We start from the raw sequence: 8997 nt of genomic DNA on the forward strand, positions 1-8997 counted from the left end.
TGCTTGAATTGATGTAACTAATAATATGAGACTTAAAGAAAACCAAACAAAACAAACAAACAAACAAAAAAAAAGAAACCACAAGTGGAGAAGGGGTAGAGGGAGGTTAAATAGCAAATAAAATCTCCTGGCACTGACATGTGTTAGATTATGGATGTATGTCTGCTGATGATCGCCAATTTGGATGGATTGAGAACAGTGAGTCACAAGCGGCATGAATAGGAAAGCTCTTATGTATCCTTGCTTGCTATGAAACTAATTCTTGATTTCGTGCTTTATTTTTTATAAAAAGTATCACTGTAAAAGCCTTGAAGGACCCCATATTTTCATTTGACTACTGCAAGGAAATAGTGATTCCTATACATTTGTGTAAATGAGCATATCTTAAGTTCATATTTGAATGTTGCAGTCACCTTAAAAATAATCACTGTTGCTTTGCAGTATCTCACTGAATGCGCATATGTTACAGTGTTATTGTAGTTAACAGAACAGTTTTTGTTAATAGAGGACCCAAATGAAATACGTTTAGTGCTGTGTTTAATACATTTGCTGATTCTACATGTGAAATTTGCTAAGCATATACACTAAGGAATTTCTCATTCTTTTTATTGCAATCTTGCCATCTTTAAAAAAAAAAGTCAGGCTAGCATGATCCTACTCATCCAGCGTGCCCTCTTAATTAAGCCTTCACTGAATCAAACTTCATATCTTTGTCAAATAGGTCAGACTCCCATGTATCAGTGTCAAAGTTACTAAAGATAGTTCCCTGCTGAGACAGGAGCAGGGAGAGCTTTCTGTGACTGTGTGGTAGAGCTGCTTGTGTGAAGAGCTTTGGATCAGAAACAGTGTTTGTAGTCAGCAAAGAAATATTTTCCCTTACAAATCCAAGATGCTATTTTAAGGAGGAAAAGACTATAGACAGAGTGCAAAAAATGTCTCATCTTGTAGGTGTTCTGAAGGTAGAAGGTTTCTGGTAGATTATTCTGATTGCAGCTGAATATAGTACATTTACAGAGTCAAACAAAAGACCTGCTACGTTGTGGCTGACAGATACGAGTAGAAAGTACCTGGGGAAAATATATTTGAACAATAAGAACATAGTGGTATTTTCGTTGCAGAATATGGGCACCTTCATGTTTGAGAATAGTAAATACAATCTTCTGTAAATTTGTACAAATGTTTTCTGAAAGCATTTAGAGTTTCCTATGATTTATTCATCAGTAATCCAGTATCATGGAAGCCTTCTGTTGCTCTTGTAAGCAATTTTGGTTTGGTTTAGTGTCCTGTCTAACTCTTGTCATCCAGCTTTGTGACTTTGCTGATTTCTTTTCTGCATGATCTCTGAATGTGTTGAAGACCACAGGGCCAGCATGAGATTCTGCTGGACCCCACTGATGTGTCTATCTACTGCAAACACCCACTGCTTGCCCTTACCTTGAATTTTTACCTTTTAATTGGGCCCACAAGACAACTTCTCTTTAAGAAAAGTATCATCTCAATGCCCAGTGTCAACCAAATGGAACGCTTGATCTTTTTCCTCAAAAGTAAATATCCCCAGATACTTTGTTCATATAATTGTCATGGACTTCCTGGACTTGGAAGGCCTTACCTCCCAGCCTTTCCCTCTTGGGAATACTTGAGAAGCCTGTTGGGTTCTTGCAGGGCCTGGCACTGAAGGGCAGGGAGGGAGGAAAGCACAGTCACTTCTTCCATTGCTGCTCTGAAGATTTTCTCCAGGTATGTTTTGCTGCAATCCAAGTCGCTTCAATAAAATAATTTGTCTCCTGTTCTTCTTTGCCAGCATTCCTGCCGCAGTCCTGAGTAACAATTCTGGACATGCCTTCAGCTATTTAATCTGCAGATGCCATGTCACAGTTTTAATTTCTCTTTTTCTATTTAATATTAGAAGTGTTTCATTCTCAGCCATCTGAATAGATTATTTTTGGATCTCAGACATCAAAACAATTATTTTTTTCCAGATCCTGCTCCCTCTGCAAGGTCCATTAGATAAATATTTGACTGTGGATAATTAGTTGGCATTTGTGTTCAGGAAGAACTGAATGCTAGTTTGGATAAAATATCTCTGCAGATTTATCTGTGTGATTTTTTTTTTTTTTTGTATAGGTACAATTAGAGAAAGATTTCTCAGGGGAAACTATTTGGTTTGTGTGAAGCAGGTGCTGAGCTGGCAGGCCCTTGCTGACAGCATTCCTGAGTTGAGGAGCAACTAGAACTTGCTTCTTTCGTGTCTTGAAGAAAGCAGTGAAGATTAGTTCGTATGTTAGATGTAGTTTGTTATCTCTAGTAGTCTTTCATTTGTGCTACATTAATAATACCTCTGGATGATATGGGAATGTGGCATGTTAGTTTATATAGAGAGTGAAAATGACATCTCGGAGAGAAGCAGAGTGGAAATCCCTTAACTAGTGTAAAATCAGCATTGATTTGCTGGTGCACAGCACCAAACTTGCTTACCAGTATTCCTGAAAGCTCTGTTGTAGTTAAAGAAAAGGAGGTAAGAGTTGCCAGTCCGTGTGATGCTGAGAGCAGGCGTGCTTTTACACCAGCCTCAAGGCGATTCCCAAAACACTGTTTGTTAACCTTTGTTGCTCACTACTCCTGAAAAAAAAACCCCTCTGGCAACAGTGTTTTCCTCTTACTGTAGTTATCTTTTATGCAGACAGGTTCCAAATGTGTAAAAATTTAGTGCCACATTCACCCCTGCCACTTATTATGGAAGACTATGGGAACATAGGCATTCAGTTTTTTACTATAGCTTGTAGTAAAATACAAGGGTATTAATACAGCTTCTTCTTTAGGGGTGAGTTGCAGACCTGAGTTACACCATTGAAGCATGTGCACAAGGCAAAGGACTCTTAAAGCTTCCTTTTGAATTTTTTTTTTTCCACTTAAAGTTTAAAAACAATAGCAATAGGAAAATCAGATCTCATCTGAATAAAAGAATGTAATTTATTCATATTCATGGCATTTGAGAAGGAAAGATTTCCTTATTTTACTTGTCTTTAGCTATCCATGACTTTGATCCATCTTCAGTGTCAGAAATGACATGTTTTCTTTGCCATTCCCAAAACCCTAGCTTCTCTGTGGATAACTCACAGCTCTTGTATAGACAGCACAGGGTACTCATATGTACGATGAGAAACCTCTCTTCCTGAACAAAATGTTATGTAACCACTAAGACTATATAGTCCATTGAGCTCTGATCCTCAGTTGACACATTTCAGATAATTCCCACAAAACTGAATTTAGTTCAGTATGTCCCTATAAAGAATGAATGCCATCTTTGTTCGCACTAAGGAGTTCCATAAACAAAAAGGAAGGGCTTGATATCAGCCCATATTTATCTACCCAGATTTCAAATAAATGAAAACACTGCACTGTATTCAGCTTTCTGGTGTCAGATATAATTGCAGAGTTACTTTCTTTGCATCACAATAAAAATGATAATTGTTTCAATCTGAAGAATTGGGATACTTAAAAAGCAATTTTCTTAATAGCATCACAAATTTAAATAAATCAGAATTGTTAAATTAATTCAGGCAGTGACAATCTAAAAAAGTTATCCTTGTGGCAGCCTCCAGAAAAAATTTTGCAATTGGGTGTGTGATTTGTTTTATGTTTTCATATCTACTTTCATTACCCCTTGCTTCTTAATACATATGTCTCCTGCTAGAAATTCACTGATCAGGCATATGTAAGATATCTGGATATTGAGATGATTTCATAGGAATCTATAGAGATAATAAAAGTAAATGACAGATTAGAATGCAATTTTTCTCCTAGTAGATCATTTTCCCATTAGTCCATCTATACAATTTCTGTATACATTGATTGTAGCCAGAATAATCACCATTAAGCCCTCACCTTCTTTAAAATGGCTTTCATTTTATATGTATGTTTTTTTCATCTTTTAGCTCATTTTCAATAGGAAGAGTTAGGAAGTGCTCCAAAATTAAGCTATGTCTATCTAAACTGTAACCATAAATCATTATCTGAAATAATGACTACAATTTTAAGGTCAAAAGCTGTATCCTTGCTCTAATAAATCATGTCAGTGATTATAGATTACAAATTAATGGACAAATTGATGTAGAAATTGGGAGAACAGGGGGAAATACTTCAGTAAAAATACTTCAGTAAGTGATACTCTGTATCAGTAAAATGGAAGAAAGCCTGATTAAAGATTATTATTTGCATTAATACAAGACTAAAAATCTGTTTTGAGGAGAGAGGAAGCTGTGTATTAGGCTGAAAGTTGAAAGTATTGGTATGCATTACTACCACTAGTTTGCGATACATAGGTATACCTATGGAAAGCCTACGCAGACAGCTGTCCAGCTAGTCAGTGTTTGCTGCTTCATACTATCATCCTCTTTTTGAGAGCTTAGAAAAGATGCTGTGATGATTTTTAACAGTAGTCAACCCATCAACTTAAGCATCTATGATATAGTCGGTAGACAAGGGGACAACATTTTAAAAAGACTGCAGGTTTGCTGCTTTACATTTCTTAAGCCACTTCTTTTCTATTATTCCAGTTACAGATGAGTGTCATGGTATTGTAGAAAGCAGGGCAACAAATGCTGAATTTTTAAAGCAATGCTTTGCATAATGGAGATTGGCACCAAAAGAAAGCCTGCTGAAACAGGTTCAGTGGCAGTGGTTCCAAGCTGGCTGATGTCTTTATGGTATGGATTGAATCTGTTTAGGCAGATGTCTCACAAATGAATATACTCACAAATACTAGAGGAGGGAGGAGTTTGTTTCATGTAACAGTAGTAATTTAAAAAATACTTATTCTAGTATTACTAATTCAGTATTGGTTTCTAGGGCAGCAGGGTCAGATAATACTGAAACAAAGGCCATGACTTTCCTATCTTTCAAAAGCAGAGGCTTGGAAACAATGGTTATGCAAGAGAATTTAGATGGGTTTGGATTAAAGATTTTCTTTAAAGATGGAAATAGGCTAGAATGCAATTGCAATCACAGGTTGTGGATTTCAAAAAATACTGAAAAGGAATATAAGTTTATTTAAACTTTGCATTATTACTCTCATAGCATAGAAAAATCCTTTTACAAGAAGCAACAGTGTACTTAGGGCTGGCAATCTGGGTACCTATCATGTGAAAGATTTCCTCATGACCTGATTTTGAGTTTACATTTATTTTGAACTTATATTTTAGTTAGTGCATAAAGACTAATTCTTTTCTGACTAAAATTTGATTCACAGAAAAGACACTCATGCAGTACTGGAGAAAAGCTCACGTGCAAATACTTTACTGTATTATAAGGCTGGTTTGCAACTGTGTACTGTCCAGGGAGTTCAGAGGTAGGAGCTAGATATGCTTGTGTTTGTTGGGTTGACTTCAGTGTCTGCATTTAAAGAACATGACATTAGTTGGCCCCGTTGATGATTAGTCTCCATCTTGAAGTATGTATTGGGTATAATTATTGGGTAGATTTTTTAGTCTTACTTTTTTAGTAGAGGTAGTACACATTCACCCATGGGCTCAGACTGAGAATATGCAATTTGAAAGAGAGACTAGCTTAAAGCTTGTCAGTCATACTTAAAAGACAAAATGTTTGGGAAGATGAGAAACAAAGAAGACGTATTTCTGTATTAAACATCTTTGGCATATGTCAGACTACAGTAGGAGAAACAAGGCTGTACTAATTTATATGTCTGTGCCCAGCATTCAGCAAACTTGGAACATGTGAGGGAAAAACCATAATTGAGTGCTTTAATACAGAAGTCTTTGAAGGAAGACAAGACTGTGAAAGAATTTTACCTGCTTATTTCAGTTTAAATCAGTAATTTGGGAAATTTATTATAGTTCATAACAGTCCAGTTCATTAAAGTACTTTTCTAGTTCACTTCTACAACCCTTCTTTTGTTTACTGAGGAACACAAAGACGTTTTTGTCCCTCTTTTATGTTCTTGTGATCTGAAATTCCATTGAAACTTAATTTTATTTGCCTCTTGTATTTGGTTTTGTCTGATGTTAACCACTTTGTTCAGTTATCAATTTAATTAATATATTTCTTAATTAGCAGTGACAGAACTCTTAATACTATGTATTTCTGAAGTATTTAGAAACTTCTAGCATAATTGTAAGTCTTACTGTAGTGTAGTAACTTAAAACACCTTTCAATTATGTAAATAAGGTTAAAAATGCAAGCAGACTGCCTTTTGTCGTATGAGAGAAACAGCACGCATGAGAAAAACAAGCTTACTGCAATCCAAAAGTAGGGTTTTTTTTGTTTTGTTTTGTTTACTTAGGTGGATTTAACATTTTCAGTTTTCAAACAACACTTTCTGGAATACTTATCTTGATAGAAGATAAGCTGATTGATTTCAGCCTTACTTCTAAAACAGACAAATTTTATAAGGATGTCCTTTGTGAAAAAATGCTCCATTTTATTTTTATTTCATTCATAGATGAATGTTGAGTTGCTCATGGAAAATATTCCAGGAACCATCAGTTTCTGTGGTATTTGTCAAATCCATATTATCATCTTTAAAATCATATAATCATAGAATAGTTAGGGTTGGAAAGGACCTTAAGATCATCTAGTTCCAAACCCCCTGCCGTGGGCAGGGACACCTCACACTGAACCATGTCACCCAAGGCTCTGTCCAACCTGGCCTTGAACACCGCCAGGGATGGAGCATTCACAGCTTCCTTGGGCAACCCATTCCAGTGCCTCACCACCCTAATTGGAAAGAATTTCCTCCTTATATCCAATCTAAACTTCCCCTGTTTAAGTTTCAACCTGTTACGCCTTGTCCTGTCGGTACAGTCCTAATGAAGAGTTGTCCCTCCCCAGCATCCTTATAGGCCTTATAGGCCCCCTTCAGATACTGAAAGGTTGCTATGAGGTCTCCAGGCTGAACATAAGTTCCATGTCGAAAAGTGAAGGCCTTGTTCTGATTTAATTAGCTATCATAATACCTACAGCTTATAAAATACCCAGCACGTCTGTGAACTATTGAAGTTTCTCAGTGAAATTCAAGAACTGATCATGATTAAGCAGCTGAATTTTCCAGAGTGGGTCTTGATTATGTTTTGTCCAAAAACCTGGCAGGGATGTGATAGAAGACAATGACTGGCAGTACCAAAGTCCATTACCTCAAAACTGGAGTTTTCATTAATGACTCATTAATTTAAGTGAGTATAAAGGAGTGTACTTGAAATTGGTTACTCTTAGATTTAATTCTGTGATAAAGCTAATCCAAGAGTTGTAGGGAGGGGGGAGAAAGTACCTTTTCTCACAGTGCTTTTTTGAGGCTGCTTTGTTAGGGCATCTGAAGTGTTGCTTTATAATCACAGAGTTGCAGAGTGGTTTGGGTTGGAAGGGACCTTAAGGTCATCTAGTTCTAACCTCCTGCCATGGGCAGGGACACCTTTCACTAGGCCAGGTTGCTCAAAGCCCTGTCCAGCCTGGCCTTGAACTCTTCCAGGGATGGGGCATATACAGAGAAGAGCTAATTGATGTGGAATTGTATCTTTTCTGGGATCTTCCTATAACCTAGCAAACTGTCACCTAGCTGCTCAGACAACCTGGCATCATCCTTACGTGAGAAAGAATAAGCTACCATGGAAAAGAAATAATTAAAAAGATTGTAACGTTGGGGCTAAACAATGCTGTAAATCTAACACACCCGATCTTTGAATCAGAACCTGTGCTTCTGTATATTTATGATCATTAAAAAACCCATTGCAACTTTTTTTCTACAAGTAGATGTATAGCCCTTGGAGTCCTGTCTTGATTCCAATTCAAGTAATTACAGTTGGTCCTTCTACAATCTAGGTACAATCTCAAATAGATAATGAATTCTTCATTTCTTGCCCTAAACATTGATGACTGTATTTTGTGCTGTGGACTCACTGTTTCTTGAAAAGATTTCTTTGTCTAGTCTGAGCTTTGTTCCATCTATGTGTGAAGATGCAATATGAGTTCACTATTTCATTAATGCATTTCACATAAAAATTGATCATATACAAATACTTATGAAATTAACTGGATAGCATATGAAACACTATTCAGGTGGAAACCAAGGACACAAGTAGCAAGCAAAAATGCCCACTGAAAAAAAAGTTGATTAATCTCTTCTGGTGCTAAAAATACATTTTCATGAAATGATTACCAGAAAACGATTTCAGGTTCTTTTGGAACATTGCACTAGAGATCTGGTTTAACCACATTTAAATAGAATTAATTACATCAGAGGTGTGTTTTTTCAAATTCAGCAGTACTTAGTTCCTTATTATTTTCCTTTTATGCAACTTTTTGAATCACTTTTTCACTAAATCCAGTTTTGCACTCAAGTCACACAATTGTTTCATGAACCTGCAAAACTGTGAGGCGGGGTTACTATTATTTTATTTCATTCTGTTTTATTTATCCCAAACAAAGCATTTTTAGTGAGCTTCATATATTTGTACATTTTTCTGTAGTAGCTGATGTAGCATATCTACAGGGGTGTACCTTCCAGGGGCAATAATAATGTGCACATTATTCAAGTCCTTTTCAGTTGCAGATGTGAAGAAAAAGTGAAAACACAATTACAGCAAAAGCAATCTTAGTGATTTTCTTTTCCTCCGCCAAATATGCTGAAAATACCATATTTGTGTTTTCTTCTGGTCATTTACCAACTTCTTATATATATAAAAGGAACATGAGGACTACGTTTTCATTTATGATTTGAACTTATTAATAATAAGGTACCTATAATCATCTTGCTTGTGACTGTATCATCCCACTAGATCAGTCTTACTGTTCATATGAATATTTTGATTTGTCTCTGGTGTATTTTTTAATAAAAAAACTGGTGCGTTTAAAAATAGCAAAACATTCAGGAGGTTTTCATAATACATAACATCCTAATGGTGATTACTTAAATAGCAATCTACAGCCGTCTTAGTTCATCCTAAATCTGCTACCTGTGCTATTTTTGTTCAAGTTCTCAAATCTGAA

Source organism: Pezoporus wallicus, unplaced genomic scaffold, assembly GCF_028554395.1.
Source record: "Pezoporus wallicus isolate ANWC-B61680 ecotype Strahan unplaced genomic scaffold, APGP_CSIRO_Pwel_v1 contig_7806, whole genome shotgun sequence".
Lineage (NCBI taxonomy): Eukaryota > Metazoa > Chordata > Aves > Psittaciformes > Psittacidae > Pezoporus > Pezoporus wallicus.